We start from the raw sequence: 15506 nt of genomic DNA on the forward strand, positions 1-15506 counted from the left end.
CAAATATTATATAATTTTAAAACATCTTCCACAGGTCTGCATTTTGTTTAGTTATCATTCGGTATCTAATAAATTTCTTCCGCTTTGGGGTGTGTGATTTAATGCAACACAATCACTCATTTGGAATATACAGAGAAACCCTCACTGCTACAGAAAAACTGGAGCCACACTATCCTAATTAACATGTGCATAGGCTCACCCAATGTTAACAATGTTTAATAATATGTAGTTTTAAGAAGAGCACCTGGTAATATTTTAGCAACAAAATATTGTGTTCGGCATGAACAGCTCGCTTTACAGTAATATAAAAACAATCATTAACCTGAACTTTCCAAGGTTACAAGTGTCCTCTACACTTTTCTGCTTGTTGGTGAGGATGATCCATGTCTCTAATCTAAATCAAATTAACAAAAAGTGCCCCCTTTTTCAAAGAATACAAACAATAAAATCCAAATTTTGACTAAAAACTGACGCAAAATTGTCAAGTTAAATCCTTATGTTATTTGGTGTTCACCACACATTCGGCCCCTCTGGCCCCACCAGTCAAGGAAGGCTTTGGGTGTACCAGCAGACGCTGCCTGCTTCCACTCCTTGCATTGCATCGTGTGGACATAGCTGCAGAAAAGAGGTGGGCAGCAACCAGTGCTCTAGGCGGTCTGTAGGTAGCTATAGTCCCCTGGATTTGATTTTCTAATAATGGGATAGGCCAGATCTCTCTCCCCCCCCCCCCCCCAAAAACATCTGACATCCACTGTGAGCAATGCCACGAGAAATCAGCTAATGCATACTATAAATGTTTGATGATCTACCTTGAACTGCGTTTATGTACAGACACTCTTCCAGCAACAAAAAGCTAATGACTGCATTGTCTGATGAATGATGCAGTGTAGTAGCTGCTTCCAGTCAGTCTATTAGTACAGGCATATAAAGAAATACATTAAATGGTAATAACTGGACACCCTATATGCAGAAAAACTGTTTTCGTTAAAGCTGGTGAGCTATTCTGAGCCTGGTCCATGTCCGTCTCTCGTTCCAAAGATGGTGTCTCACAGATGGTGTGTGTTATGCAAATCAGATGAGATGTGCTGTTATTAATTTTATAATGATGGACCCCACACTGAACTCTTCAGTCAATCAGAATGCAATCAGTTATTTAATTCTGTTTATTTTCTCTTGGGTTGGTGACCTTCACCGTCGGTTGCTTAATGAAAAGTGCAATCTGTCAGTTTCACTGATGGCAGGGAGGGTAATTGCATCGTGGGGATTTGGTACTGAGCGATATCACAGCAGTTCAAGAAGAAACCCAATCACCACCTTCTCGAGGGACAGGCAACACATTCCAGTATTGTCAGTAACACCCATATTCCCAGAATTAATTTGTTTGGAAAAGTCCCGGGCCTGGATTTAATGGAGCTCAGCTGGGTGGATCCACATAACCAGGGGGAGGCCACATCGCCCTTCTTGCTAGTGGGAAACCAATCCCCATTTAGTCAGCAGCGGGAATAGTGATCCTGCCTGCTGGCAAATTAGGCTCATTGTTGAGCCACTTCGAGGCCATTATCCCTGAGCCCACTAGGATTTTGGGGTAGCTCAGAAATTCTGACAATCACATGTGGTGCCTTCAGAAAGTCACCAAGCAAACTCTGTCTGCTTTGCCAGTGGCCTCTTTGCGGGGGGTGGGCTTCTGTCAAAGACATTTAGTACCCAATCAACGAACCCCACATTGGGAAGAGGAGGTGCCTGCCGAGAGCTACCCAACCCTTGTATTCAACCCCTTCCCTGTGACCTCCCACACCTCAATACTCACCTGCCTCCAGGGACCCAGCGACAGCCCCTGCTGAAAGTGTCTCATTGGCCGGCAGCTCTTGGGGACTTAATTCTGTGGGAAGCCCCGTCACTGTGCCTGATTGTGGGGCAGCCCTTGAAGAAATGACTGGTGGGCATAACCCGCATCACCTACACTAAATTTGACACAGAAGATTCTAGGTTCAGCACCTTGTCTGTACTGTATTTAAGTGCTCTTGTTTGGGGCAGCAGTCCATGAGGTGAGTGGTGGTGTGGACAATAATTGGCCTCAATACCTTTGTTTTAAGGGCAGAAAGGTCAGTCTGCACTTCTGACTATCGAGGAGGGGCCCTACTGGGTGAGGTCAGGATTGTTGGCCGTGATGCCACTTGTGACCAAATAGCCAGCCAACATCACCGTAACTTGGATTTATATCGTGCCTTTAACCTCGCAAAATGTCTCAAACCAATTTGAGGGGAAACTGTCAAATAAAATTTGACATTGAGTCACATAGGAAATATTAGGACAGGTGATCAATCGTCAAAGAAGTAGAGTGTCTTAAAAGAGAATGAGGCAGATGGGTTTAGGAAGTTATTTTGAGAGCTTAAGACCCAGGCAGCTAAAGGCACAGCTGCCAATGTTGAGTTGATGAAAATCTCAGTCTAGGCTGAAGATGGCTGAATGAGCACTTTGAAAAGGTCCAAGTGCGAGTTAACAACCACATCCCAGACTATATATATCAGTTAGTCCTGTGTAAAACACATTTGGTACAATACTCTGTATATCAAATCATAGAATCCCTTTGGCCATCGAGTCTGCACCGACCCTCTGAAAGAGCACCCTAACCTAGGCCTTACCTGTAACTCCACCTAACCTAACCTAACCTTTGGAAACAAAGGAGCAATTTATCTTGGCCAGTCCACATCTTTTGGAGGAAACCAGAGCACCCGGTGTAGCCATGTAAAATGGCCACCTGCAATGGACCATGGGAATTGGGGTCAATTTGGGACACAGACAAGTATACAGCCTCTGTGAATTGCGCAAAGAAACCAGACTTGGCTGAAACTTGTATCCATTAAGAGTTGATCACCATTTCCCCCAGGACAATAGAGTTTGAATCAAGGAGTTACAACAGTAGCAGACTAATGGCGCCACCCCACCTTATTTGGAAAGGCCTATGTCCTGGGACAATGATAGCTAGGACCCGCCCAGCTATCGAGGTATCCGCCCCCTAATTGGCTGAGATATGTGAGGGTGATCAAAAGCCCTATTGATTCAATGGACCCGGAGTAAGGACCGCCCAAAAGGGCACGAAAGAGACCAGGATAAAAAGCCCTACGCACTAGAGATCGGTCTCTTTTGGGACCGGCCTGTGCGCGACCAACTGCAGCAGAACAACCAAGTTCAAGGACCCGCGACCATTCCTGAAGGACGAGCCCAGCTGAGACGAACCCAACAACTTCCAAACCGACCACGTGGACCCGGATAAAGGCCTTATCTTGCGCAGTGCCGGTCACTCGAAGTTAAGTAAAGGTCGTCCTAGTCGTTAGGTGTAGTTTAGTACGGAGCAGTGTGTGTTATTTGTAGCCATCTGGGGTGGCCGTTTCCAGAATACAAATGGACATTTGCAAAGATTGCAGGGAAAAACGGACAATGTTAAGAAAGCCAGCAGGCACAGCGCCTGTCTGCATATTGGAGCCGTAGCTCCCAGACAAGACTGAAACTGTAGGACCATTAGCATATGGATGGCCCATCTCCGGGAACAAAGGGAGATACTTAAGTAACCGATCTGGCTCCAGACCTCGCGGCGCCAGTTCCCCAAACCGAAAGCAGAAAACAAAGCACCTAGGACACACCCAGCCATCAGGGCACCCACCCCTTTATTGGTCAGGATCAATGCGGATGATCAAGATGCAGTCCAATTAATTGGGGCCAAGTTCAAGGCCCGCCCAAAAGCGCGCAAAGCCCCCTTCCGGTATAAGAAGAAGGCCCCAAGAGAGAATCGCTCTCTTGGACTTGGCTCTCACAGCGGAGAGACCCATCCACCAGCTGCACCAGAAGCAAGTAAGTCCAAGGTCAACGCTCGCTACCAGACGGACGACCTTAGCTGTTTCCCCTCTACCACTTCGACCCCAGCAGCCTCAGATCCGAACAACGGCCATCGTTCCTCTGACTGAGTGGGCGCCCGAAGCTACGTATAGGCTTTAGCAGTAGTGATAGCTTAGTCTGTAGTATTTTGTGCATGAGTAGATATTGTGTGTGTAAATAAATAATATTGACTTTGAACTAACTAACTGGTGTATTGGCTCTTTTGATCAGTATTTGGGTTTGAACCTTGTGGCGGTATCGAAAGATACCTGGCGACTAGAGCAAACATAATTAGGATTAAGGAAGGCAACCATATTGACCGCCATAGTCAGAGCCAACCAAAGAGAGCAACATATTGCATAGAGATACAAGTCTTGTGCTATTAATAAACTGTGTTTTTGAGCTAACATATTGGTTGTGTGGTCATTTGGTCGATATAAGAAACAGCTTGTGGTTCACCCCAAAGTAAAGAAGGCAACACCGGAGGAAACCCTCGCAGATACGGGGAGAAAGTGCAAACTTCACTCAGTCACCCGAGGTTGGAATCAAATCCAGGTCCCTAATGCTGTGGGATTTCAGTGCTAACTACCGTGCTACTGTGCCACATACAATGTGCTTGTGTTCATCTGCCTGTTTATCTGTGTTTTTCTATTCATGTGCCTGTATCTGTGTGCATTATATAACTGTGTGCATGACTGTGTTCTCTCGGGTGGGCATGTTATTACATGTGCACTTAACACTGGGGTATGATTTCAGTTATTGTTCATCCTCTTGCACCTTTCATGTGAGTAGAGCTGTTCCATCATGGAGTGTGGGGATTAGCTGACCTGACCTTACCTACACCTGATGTATACAAACGCTTTGTAGCTGGGGTCACTACATAGTGAGTACGAGCTCTGACTGATCTCCTCATCTCGAACCCAGGAGTGCTGAAGTATCTTTAATGCTGAGATTAGCTTAACGAACATGGACCGGAATCCTCCTTCTCTGCCCGGCAACATTCACTACCTGAACCAGATGAGTCTCAGAAAAGCCTCTTTCAAATAACCCTCAAGAGAGTGAATAAGGAACTTGCGCACTGATGTTAAAGTGTTCCGCTGTTAATTTATTTAGCCTCAATTCTACATGGGGGAAATGTAACAACAACTTGAATTTCTGTAACACCTTCAATGCAGTTAAATGCCCCAAAAGGCTCCATGGGAATGTTGTTGATTCAGAGTAAAGTGCTGGTATGATGTGCGTTGCAGCATCAGTTTTGGGGAAGTATAAACCGCATCTGCCAAGGGCGCTGGATGTCAGAAGCTGTCACCTCTTCAAGTGCTGTGTAGGCTCAGTGCTTGGATTAACTGTGCCAACCAGTGCTGCATTTTTGCTTTCCAGTGGTTTCTGTGTACACCTAACAACAAAGGCTGTTCTCGGTCAGAAACTTTGTTGGTCCCAATTCCTGTTTGAAAATGGTCGTGCATTTGCAGTCATTTCCCTGTTTTGTGCTGGTGTTCTTTCCTGAAATCCGTCCTGTGGTTCCTTACACTGGAAGCTGCCACAAGGCAGGTGTGTATTTTGTCTCATAGAATTTACAGGGCAGAAGGAGTCCATTTGGCCCATCGAGTCTGCACCGGCCCTTGGAAAGAGCACCACACCCCCACCCTCCCCGCAACCCAGTAACCCCACCCAACCTTTTTTTTGGGCACTTAAGGGCAATTTAGCATAGCCAATCCACCCAACCTGCTCACCTTTGGACTGTGGGAGGAAACCGGAGCACCCGGAGGAAACCCACGCAGACACGGGGAGAACGTGCAGACTCCGCACAGACAGTGACCCAAGCCCTGAATCGAACCTGGGACCCTGGAGCTGTGGAGCAACTGTGGTAACCATTATGCTACCGTGCTGCTCTTCTCACTCGAGAAACTATTTTAAAAACAGGAATCTTATGTCAAGGCTGAAGCCCAGGACTGCACCAAGTTAGGAAAGAAGGGTAAATTGATTAGTGACTGTGTGATTTTATTTTTTTTATGCGTTCATTATGCCAGCATTTATTGCCCATCCTTAATTGCCCTTGAGGGGCAGTTAAGAGTCAACCACATTGCTGTGGGTCTGGAATCACATGTAGGCCAGACTAGATAAGGACGACAGATTTCCTTCCCTAAAGGACATTTGTGAACCAGATGGATTTTTCCAGATTTTTATTAAATTCAAATTTCGCCATCTACAGTGGCAGGATTTGAACCTGAAACCCTAGAGTACTCTGGGTCTCTGGTTAACTTGTCCAGTGACAGTGACAGTACCACTACCACCACCTCCCCTAAGTTATAAAGCCTGTGGAGAATAGGAGGAATGGAGACTCGGGGAAGTGAGGTGCTCTGTAGTCTTGAAGCCCCAGGAAGCAATGGGTTTTGGGAGAAGAGGATGTGAGGCATCCCGATTTATAATAGCAAGGATGCAGTGAAGAGGTGCAGGATGGGGTATAAGGAAATTAGGAAGATGAGGCAATCAGGAAGGGCATCGTCAATAAAAGAATTGTGGGTTTGAAGAGAGAAGGGTTTAAATTTTACACTGAGGCCAGACAGTCTGTGACTGAAACCATGCGGCACAGGGAATTCTCTGTCCAGGATTATAGACCAGTATCCTAGCAATAGGCTGTGATCTTGAGTTTTTTTGTATGCTGGAATTCAGAGCCCTTTTTGTAAGTTTACTATTTACAGAGGGGCTTGGGCTCAGTGAGAATGGGGGTGGGTTGCAGAGAGAGAGTTCAGGAGGAGGACTGTTATTTTGCAATTGAAAGTTTTAGGTTAATGACCATTTAACTAGTGTAATCAGTTGACCCACAGAATGGAAATTATATTCATGCAAATCCGGTCATATTCTTCCGATCAGTGATACTGCTGACTCCCAACCATTAGAACAGAGCCTGATGCAGCTGCACCACGTGTTAAGTAGGAAATAAATATTTCAAGGAGTCAAGTTTCTGTATGACTTCTTCCCAGATAACATTCTGGGCAGAAAGAAATAAAGACTGTGGAGGATTGAGCTGTTTAGCACAGGGCTAAATCGCTGGCTTTGAAAGCAGATCAAGGCAGGCCAGCAGCACAGTTCAATTCCTGTACCAGCCTCCCCGAACAGGCGCCGGAATGTGGCGACTAGGGGCTTTTCACAGTAACTTCATTTGAAGCCTACTTGCGACAATAAGCGATTTTCATTCATTTTTTTCATAAATGAGTTATACATTTTACACTTGCGTTGTAACATGCACGGGGCCGGGTCGATTAAGCTCCCCATGAGTCTCGTGGAGTGTAAGCTTCTCCCTCCCCCTGAGGGGCGGAGCTTCCTCATCAGAGTTGGAGCTAATCAGGACATAAAAAACCCCGGCCCGGGTATGAGCTGGGCACGGGTAGAACCTTCTGGGAATAGCGACATGGAGTTTTCATTCTTTTAAAAAATAAATTTAGAGTACCCAATTTTGTTTTTCCAATTAAGGGGAAATTTATTGTAAATACTTTTCATAGAATTTACAGTGCAGAAGGCGGCCATTCGGCCCATCGAGTCTGCACCAGCTCTTGGGAAGAGCACCCTACCCAAGGTCAACACCTCCACCCTATCCCCATAACCCAGTAACCCCACCCAACACTAAGGACAATTGTGGACACTAAGGGCAATTTATCATGGCCAATCCACCTAACCTGCACATCTTTGGACTGTGGGAGGAAACCGGAGCACCCGGAGGAAACCCACGCACACACGGGGAAGATGTGCAGAATCCGCACAGACAGTGACCCAAGCCGGAATCGAACCTGGGACCCTGGAGCTGTGAAGCAATTGTGCTATCCACAGTGCTACCGTGCTGCCCAAGGTCAATTTAGCAAGGTCAATTCACCTACCATGCACATCGTTTGAGTTGTGGGGGAGAGACCCACGCAGACACGGGGAGAATGTGAAAACTCCACACGGACAGTGGGCCGGGATCAAACCTGGGTCCTCGGCGCCGTGAGGCAGTAGTGCTAACCACAGCGCCACTGCGCCGAGATTTCGTTCTACGTCAATAAACCTTTTGTTATCTTACGCTCCTGTTTGGTTGCTTCCTCGAACTCAACAGATTGGTTCAAAAGCCCGTCCAAATCCCGATTGAAATGAAGTGTTTTCACCTATTGAGCCCAGATCCTCAGCTGCATGGCACCCCATGATAACTTAAATCCAGCGTTTAATCCCATGTACCTGCAATAACCAGCCTGCTCAGTTATGTTCCTCCTGCTGGTATTTCTTTAAACTCTGCTTAAAGTCAAGTAAATGTAATCAATTACAACCGCGCAGGATGAACCTGTGTCAATTCGGATTACTGTTGATCACAGGTACTGTTTACCAGGGCCAGATCAAAGTCGTCAGTTCAAGCCAATTTAAGAAGAGCATTAAGTCAGTCAATTGAAGAACGCCTCATTTCCTGGCAATCCCACTGCCTGGTGATGTTAGAGTACAACGTACTTCTCATGAATTGATTGAGATTGATATTGCTGCTTGGTTGCGCTGAATCACGGGAGAAATTTGTTGTGATGGTGAATGTGGCCAAGATGCTGGGGAAAGGGGTGTTCCCTGAACAGCTTGGGGATCTTGAGCATCTGCGTCAAAAAGCAGATGAAGGTCTCCGTTTGATGTCTCTGCAATACTGAGGAGGAGTGCCAGGTTGTCAAAGGGCTGTTAGCCTGGGGTGTGGCGAGGGGGTTATCAAATCCTACAACCTGCTGATGCAGAGGTGAAAGTGTTACCCAGTCAGTCAAGCTGACACCAGTTTGTTATAAAAGACAGAAACTGCTGGGAGCAAGCACAGGATCAGTGTTAGAAAAACCTTGTTGTGACATTTGTGACAAGTATGTAGCCGTCGCAGATACTGACTGTGTATTTCTGGCATTTGCAGCTTGTCCCCTTTATTTGATATTTCTGTCTTCATGTCCGCGTACATTCTCACTATCAATTGCATTATAACCAGCTACTAGGAGATGCATTGAAATTGGGAATGGGGGCTTTTAACATTGTTTTCCTTGGTGTCATATCTGAAATGTGGAATTGTAGCAATATGATAGTGCTGTGGTTATGTTAGTTGGCCAGCAAACCAGAGTCTTGAACCAGCAAATAAGGGAATGCAAATTCAAGTCCTACCATGGCAGTTTGAGAAAATTAATTTAATATCTGGAAATAAAACAATTGGTCTCAGTAAAAGTGACATGAAGCTGCCAGATTGACATACAGGACATTAGTGAACCAATTGAGCATTTAAGAAAGCTGCCATCTTTACACAATCTGCTTGTATGTGACTCCAGTCTCTTAATTGACCTAGTACACAATTATATCAAACCTTCCAGGAAGACTAAGGATGGGCAATAAATACAGACCTTGCCATCTATGTTGACATTCTGAGTGAATTTTTTATAAATGGAATATATTGGGTGTTTGCCACTTGGGGTGCAGAGCCTATGGTGGACCCAATTTGTATAGAATACGGTGAAATGGACAAATCTCTTGTGTCCAAACCAGACATGATATTTTGTGTAGAGGTTTGTGTGGAGATCATTCTTGCTGTGCACTAGCTAGCTGTGATCTGTCAGACCCAGTTTGTCCACTTACAATCTGGCTCTTGCGCATAATGGATAATAGAATGAAGAAGTTTACATTGTACTGTTGTTCCTTTTTGACACTACCTCAGTTAATGGTTAGGACTGAGCAAGTTACAAGCCAACTAACAATGTGGATTCAACGTGGATCAGCCAAGGCACTTTGTACTTTCTGCGACGATTTCTCTCCTCCAATAATGTGTTTCCAACTGCATCTAACTCTCTACAGGCAGTAGTGGATACCAACAGCAAAAACTTTAGATATCACCCCTTCTCTGGAAAGAGCTTTGTAGCCCTGAAAGGGGTGAATAAGAAGATTCCCCCATAGATGTAAATGAATTAAAGAACTTGCAGAAAGTGAAGATGTGGGACACTGTGACAACAGAAGGGGACAAGCTAGTCAGAGGCAAATTGTGAACCGATGTCTGAGCTGAGAGCTGCTGACTCTGAAAGTTTAAAAAACAAGGGTTCATTTAGTGCTGCTTGGTCTGCACAGAGTGTCAAGCTGGGAGATCGGTGAGGGTTCTTTTTGTTTAAAACCTTTTTCAGCCTCCAGCAGTTGGCACTTGCATCAATACAGGAAAGACGCTGATTGGTGAATAACTGGTAAGTTATTCTAATTGTAATAAATAGCTTTTTAAGTTATGGTTGCGTGGAATGTACCCCTGCAGTATGTGGGAAGTCATGGACGCACCATGTGTCCTGGGCGAACACAACAGCAAGAATTGTCACCAGCTGCAGAAGCTTGAGGTTTCAGAACTCGAGCAGCGGCTGGAGTCATGTGGATAGCACATTTAGGGAGGTGGTCACACCACAGGTTAGGAGCATACAAAGAGAGAATGAGTGACCGCCAGGTGTTCTAAGAGAACCATGCAGGTAGTGCAGGAGTCCCCTGAGTCTATCTTGCTTGATAATTGGTTTTCCATTTGGGACACCAGTAAGGGTTCCACAGGATTTGATAGTCAGGGAATCATGCAGGCAGTAACATGACTCCATGATGGTGTGTTGCCTCCCCTGGTGCCAGGGTCAAAAAATGGCTCCAGCACATCGTTCTGGAGGAGGATGAACAGCCAAAGGTCTTGGTTCACATTGGTACCCATGATATAGGTAGGAAGAGGGATGAAGTCCTGAAAGCATATTTTAAGGAGTTGGGAAGGAAATTAAAAAGCAGGACCTCAAGACCATATGATCTTATGGTCTTACAAAAATAGTATTCTGAGGGTTATTCCCAATGCTATATGTTAGTGAACATAGGAACAGGAGGATTGAGTGATTGAACATGTGGTTGGAGAATTCATCCAGGAGGGAGGGCATCAGATCTTCTGAGGCACTGAGATCGGTTCAAGGGCAGTTAAAACGTGTACAGGACCGGGACTAATATCCTCACCAGGAGATTTGCTAGCGCTGTTGGGGAGTGTTTAAATTAGCTTATCAGGGGGGTGGGAACCTGAGGGGTAGCTTAAATTGAAAGGAAGTAAAACTAGTAATAGGAAGTAGGAAAATGGCAAGTGAAAATATACGGTAGGCGAAATGAAGGCTGTCATCAATAGGCTTAGAATGTAGGATAACGTTACGGGTACTTTCGCAATAAGGTAGATGATTTGAAGGCACAAATAGAGGTAGATTGGTGCGATCTATTTGACATTCAGGAAACGTGGTTACAGGGTGACCAAGACTGATGTGCAAAGATATTCAACATTTAGGAAGTACTGGCAAATAAGAAAAGGAGGTGGTGTTCTGCTGATATTGAGGGATGGGATCAGTAAGTCAGGGAGGATCTCCGATCCAAAGAATAAAATGTGGAATCTGCTTGGCTGGAGCTAAGAAACAGCAAGGGGCAGCATACATTGGTACTATTTGTTTATAGGCCACCAAACAGTAGTGGTAGCGTGGGGTATGGTATGAATCAGGAGATGAAAAAGTAGAATGAGTAATACGGTGATCATTGGTGACTTCAATCCTCAAATAAGCTGAGTAAATCTAATGAGCACTAATGATCTAGAGGATGAGTTTCTCGAGTGCGCTGGGGATGAAAATAAAATAATTTTTATTGTCACAAGTCGGCTTATATTAACAGTGAAGTTACTGTGAAAAGCCCCTAGTCACCACACTCCGGCGCCTGTTCTGGTACACAGAAGGAGAATTCAGAATGTCCAATTCAACTAACAACATGTCTTTCAGGACTTGTGGGAGGAAACTGGAGCACCCGGAGGAATCCCACGCAGACACGGAGAGAACGTGCAGACTCCGCACAGACAGTGACACATGTGGGAATCGAACCTGGGACCCTGGTGCTGTGAAGCAACAAACAGTGCTAACAACTGTGCTTAGAGAAGTATGTTGAGGAACCGACTAGAGGACAGATTTTAGATCAGGTATCATGTAACAAGAAAGGGTTAATTAACAATCTTGTTGTAAAATAACCTTTAGGGATGAGTGCCCATAATATGATAGAATTTATGATTGAATGTTTGAAAATGAGGTAGTCCAACCTGAAGCCAGGGTGTTAAATTTGAACAAAGGAAATTTGGTTGAATTGGATTGGGAAAATACATTAAAAAGTCTGTTGGTTCATAGGCAATGGACCGTCTTTAAATAATTATTACGTAGTTTACAGCAACTCTCCATTCCTCCAAGACACAAAAACCTAAAAACAAAAAGTCAGTCAGCCGTGACTAACAAAGGAAGTTAAAGGTTGTATAAGCTCAAAACAAAAGGCCTTCACAGTTGTCAGAAAGAGTAGTAAACCTGAGGATTGGGAGGATTTTAGAATACAACAAAGGAGGACCAAGAAACTGATAAAGAAAAGGAGAATAGAATATGAATGTAAACCAGCATAAAACATAAACATGGACAGGACAGGTTAACACTGGGACTGCGGTGCTGAAGACCCGGATTCGAATCCCGGCCCTGGGTCACTGTACGTGTGGAGTTTGCACATTCACCCCACAACCCGAAGATGTTCTGGTTAGCTAAATTGCCCCTTAATTGGGAAAAGAAAAAATAATTGGCTACTCTAAATTTATTTAAAAAAACATAAACATGGACTGCAAAAACTTCTATAGGTAGTAAAAAAGGAAAGATTTGGCTAAGACAAATGTGGGTCCGTTACAGGCAGAGTCAGGAGACTTTATAATGGAAATTATAAAAATGACAGAGAAGCTAAATGATTACTTTGTGTGTCTTCACTGAGGAAGATGCAATAAATCTCAGAATTAAAGATCCAAGGGAGAATGAGGAATTGAAGGTAATTCATATTGGTAAGAAGGTTGTGCTGGAAATTAATGGGACTGAAGGCTGATAGGTCTCCAAGACCTGATACCATACATCTCAGAGTGTTGAAAGAGGTAGTAGCTATTGAGATGATGGATGCATTAATGACCATCTTCCAAAATTCTTTAGATTCTGGAACAGTTGGAAGACAGCAAATGTCACCCCACTACTTGAGAAGGGAGGGAGAAAAAAGGAGACTAGACATGTTAGTCGTAATCAATAAGGGAAAATGCTGCAATCTGTTATAAAAGATATGATAAATGGACACTTAAATAATAACCTGGTTAGGCATAATCAACATGGATTTATGAATGGAAAATTGTGTTTGATGAATCTGTTGAAGTTTTTTGAGGCTGTTACTAACCGAATTGATAAAGGGGAGTTGGTGGATGTAGTGTACTTGGGTTTTCAGAAGGCTTTTGATAATCTTAGAATCATAGAATCTACAGTGCAGAAGGCCATTCGGCCCATCAAGTCTACACCTGCCCTTGGAAAGAGCACCCTATCCAAGCCCACACCACCATCCGATCCCCGTAACCCCACCTGCCCCCTTTTTTGGACACTAAGGGCAATTTAGCATGGCCAATCCACCTAACCTGCACATCTTTGGATTGTGGGAGGAAACTGGAGCACCCGGAGGAAAACCCACGCAGACACGGGGAGAACGTGCAGACTCCGCAGTGACCCAAGCCGGGAATCGAACCTGGGACCCTGGAGCTGTGAAGCAACAGTGCTAACCTGTGTTATCTTGTAAACGTGGCATTCAAGAGGGCATTAAGTGATTATGTGAATAGAAACAATGTGCAGAGATGCGAGGAAGTGACACTTAAGCCATGATGCTTGTTTGGAGCGCGCTACAGACACGATGGGCCAAATGGCCTCCTGCACTGTAACAATTCGGTGTTTCTGATTCTGTGTGACAGGCGTTTTATAAATACAGAAGAAATTCTGTTGTAGTGTAAGCCATTCTGTAGCGTCGGAATATGCCACTGAGGGGCAGTGCCATATGTATCTTGATAATGAAAGACGTCTGCCAATAGATGGCGCTGTACAGCGGTGCCTGCCGCCATCAAGCGGATGGCATGCAGTACTACACGGTTTGCCTGCGCTAGCAAGCTGTTGTGGCGCCGCCTAGCGACAGGAATGTGCATGTAACCACAACAGATTTCTGAGGAACATTTTCTGCTGATCTGGAACAAAAGCAACATTATGTGGAACAAGTGCGGATGTTTTCACGTTTTTTGTACTGTGCTATTTATATAAACTAGCTTGGAAACACAATGGAGGGTACTTGAATTTATGTAGCACCTCTAAGAGTGCTACATAATGCTACAAAATCATCATAAGATATTGGGACTGGTGCCAAAAGCTGGCCACAGAAGGAAGTTTTAAGGAAAGTGAGTGCTTCAGGGAGGGAATTCCAGAGCATGGGATCTAGGCAAATGAAACCACGCTTGCCAATGGTGATGCAACATGAAAAGAAAATGACCTGTTGCCGTAAACAACTTTTCACTTTGTTTCATTCCCTCTGCTGTTGTTGGGACTCCCTTCTTTAAAGATCCCTCATGATATGCCGGTCAACTCACAGAATTTGTGCCAATTATATCACTAGGATACATGAGAAGGAGTCACGGTTGAACCATCACATAGAATTCCATCACATTCCCACCCGCTTAGTTCGGCAGCTAACTTGTGTTGCATGTGTGGAATACTTTCCATCATGTTTTTGTTCCCTTTAGACCTGAAGGCACTGACATATGCTGGGGTTATCTCAGCCCTCAGTTACATCATCGCAAGTGACTACAATTCACGAGTAAATATTTGACAGTAAATGCTTTGGAATGTCCTGAGGATCTGAAAAGTGCAATATAAACAGTTTATTTATTTGTGCCAGCAAACGCTGGTACATTGTTGGAGGTCTTCACAGGTGAGCCCCACCATGTTCTCTGCTAAAGTTGGGTCATAGGACAGTGATTGAGGGGGAACCCTTGATGACTGATTGAATTCTCCCATCCCCCAAGCCAGAGCTGCTGCATCTGATCACTATCCAGTGCATCTGGTGACAATAGTTAAGGATAGGATCGGATTCCCCTGGTATAGGGCATGGAGATCAATTGTCGCATCCCAACAACTTCCCAGGGTAACGTGGGTTAACCAACCAACAGTTAAATAAAGGATCTACTGGTCTGCACAACTCTGCCCCATACAAGATCATGTATTTACCCACAGCAATCATGGTCCAATCCCTCCATGGCCTTGTCCCTCCCTATCATTGTAACCTCAAACAATCCTCTGCAATCTCTGTGCTCCTCCAGTTCTGGCTTCTTGCAGATCCCTTACTTTAAATTCTCCACCATTGGGCAGCAGTAGCTTCAGTGTCTGGGCCCTAAGTTCCAGAATTCCCGCTTTAAAGCTCTCAGTCCTTTTAAGGTTCTCCTAAACTTACCTCTTTAAAGCTTTGGTCACATGTCCTAATTTCTCCTTATGTGACTTGATGTCAAATTTGTACTTGTGGAACTTGCTTCACAGAAGCTCAATAAGTTGTTCCTGTGGGTAGGTCCTGTGGCGAGTCGTTAAGTTTGTCATAGCTGAGTGTTAGTGATTAAAAATGCTTTCGTTTTTCTCTATGAAACCATGTTCCTGGTGACACCAGAATGACTCATTGCTGAGGACTGTGTAAGATGTGAATAAGTTCAAAAGCCATTTTTTAAAAGGGAGGACACATTTTGCCAGCTTGTTGAATGAAGGATGCGAGTTTCAGAT

The 15506-nt window shown here is 44.7% G+C and overlaps 1 protein-coding gene across 4 annotated transcripts in view; it reads left to right on the forward strand.

Annotated features, from left to right (window-relative positions):
• Positions 1 to 15506, forward strand: part of klhl21 (kelch-like family member 21) — a 39721-nt gene that overhangs the window by 5437 nt on the left and 18778 nt on the right. The window contains exon 3 of one of the 4 annotated variants that reach the window (XM_072478083.1): positions 11652 to 11805. The exons of the other annotated variants lie outside the window; for them this stretch is intronic. The gene's annotated coding sequence lies outside the window, so the exon portion shown is untranslated. The remainder of the gene's footprint in view (positions 1 to 11651; positions 11806 to 15506) is intronic. 4 annotated transcript variants of the gene reach the window in all.

Source organism: Scyliorhinus torazame, chromosome 16, assembly GCF_047496885.1.
Source record: "Scyliorhinus torazame isolate Kashiwa2021f chromosome 16, sScyTor2.1, whole genome shotgun sequence".
Classification (NCBI taxonomy): Eukaryota; Metazoa; Chordata; class Chondrichthyes; order Carcharhiniformes; family Scyliorhinidae; genus Scyliorhinus; species Scyliorhinus torazame.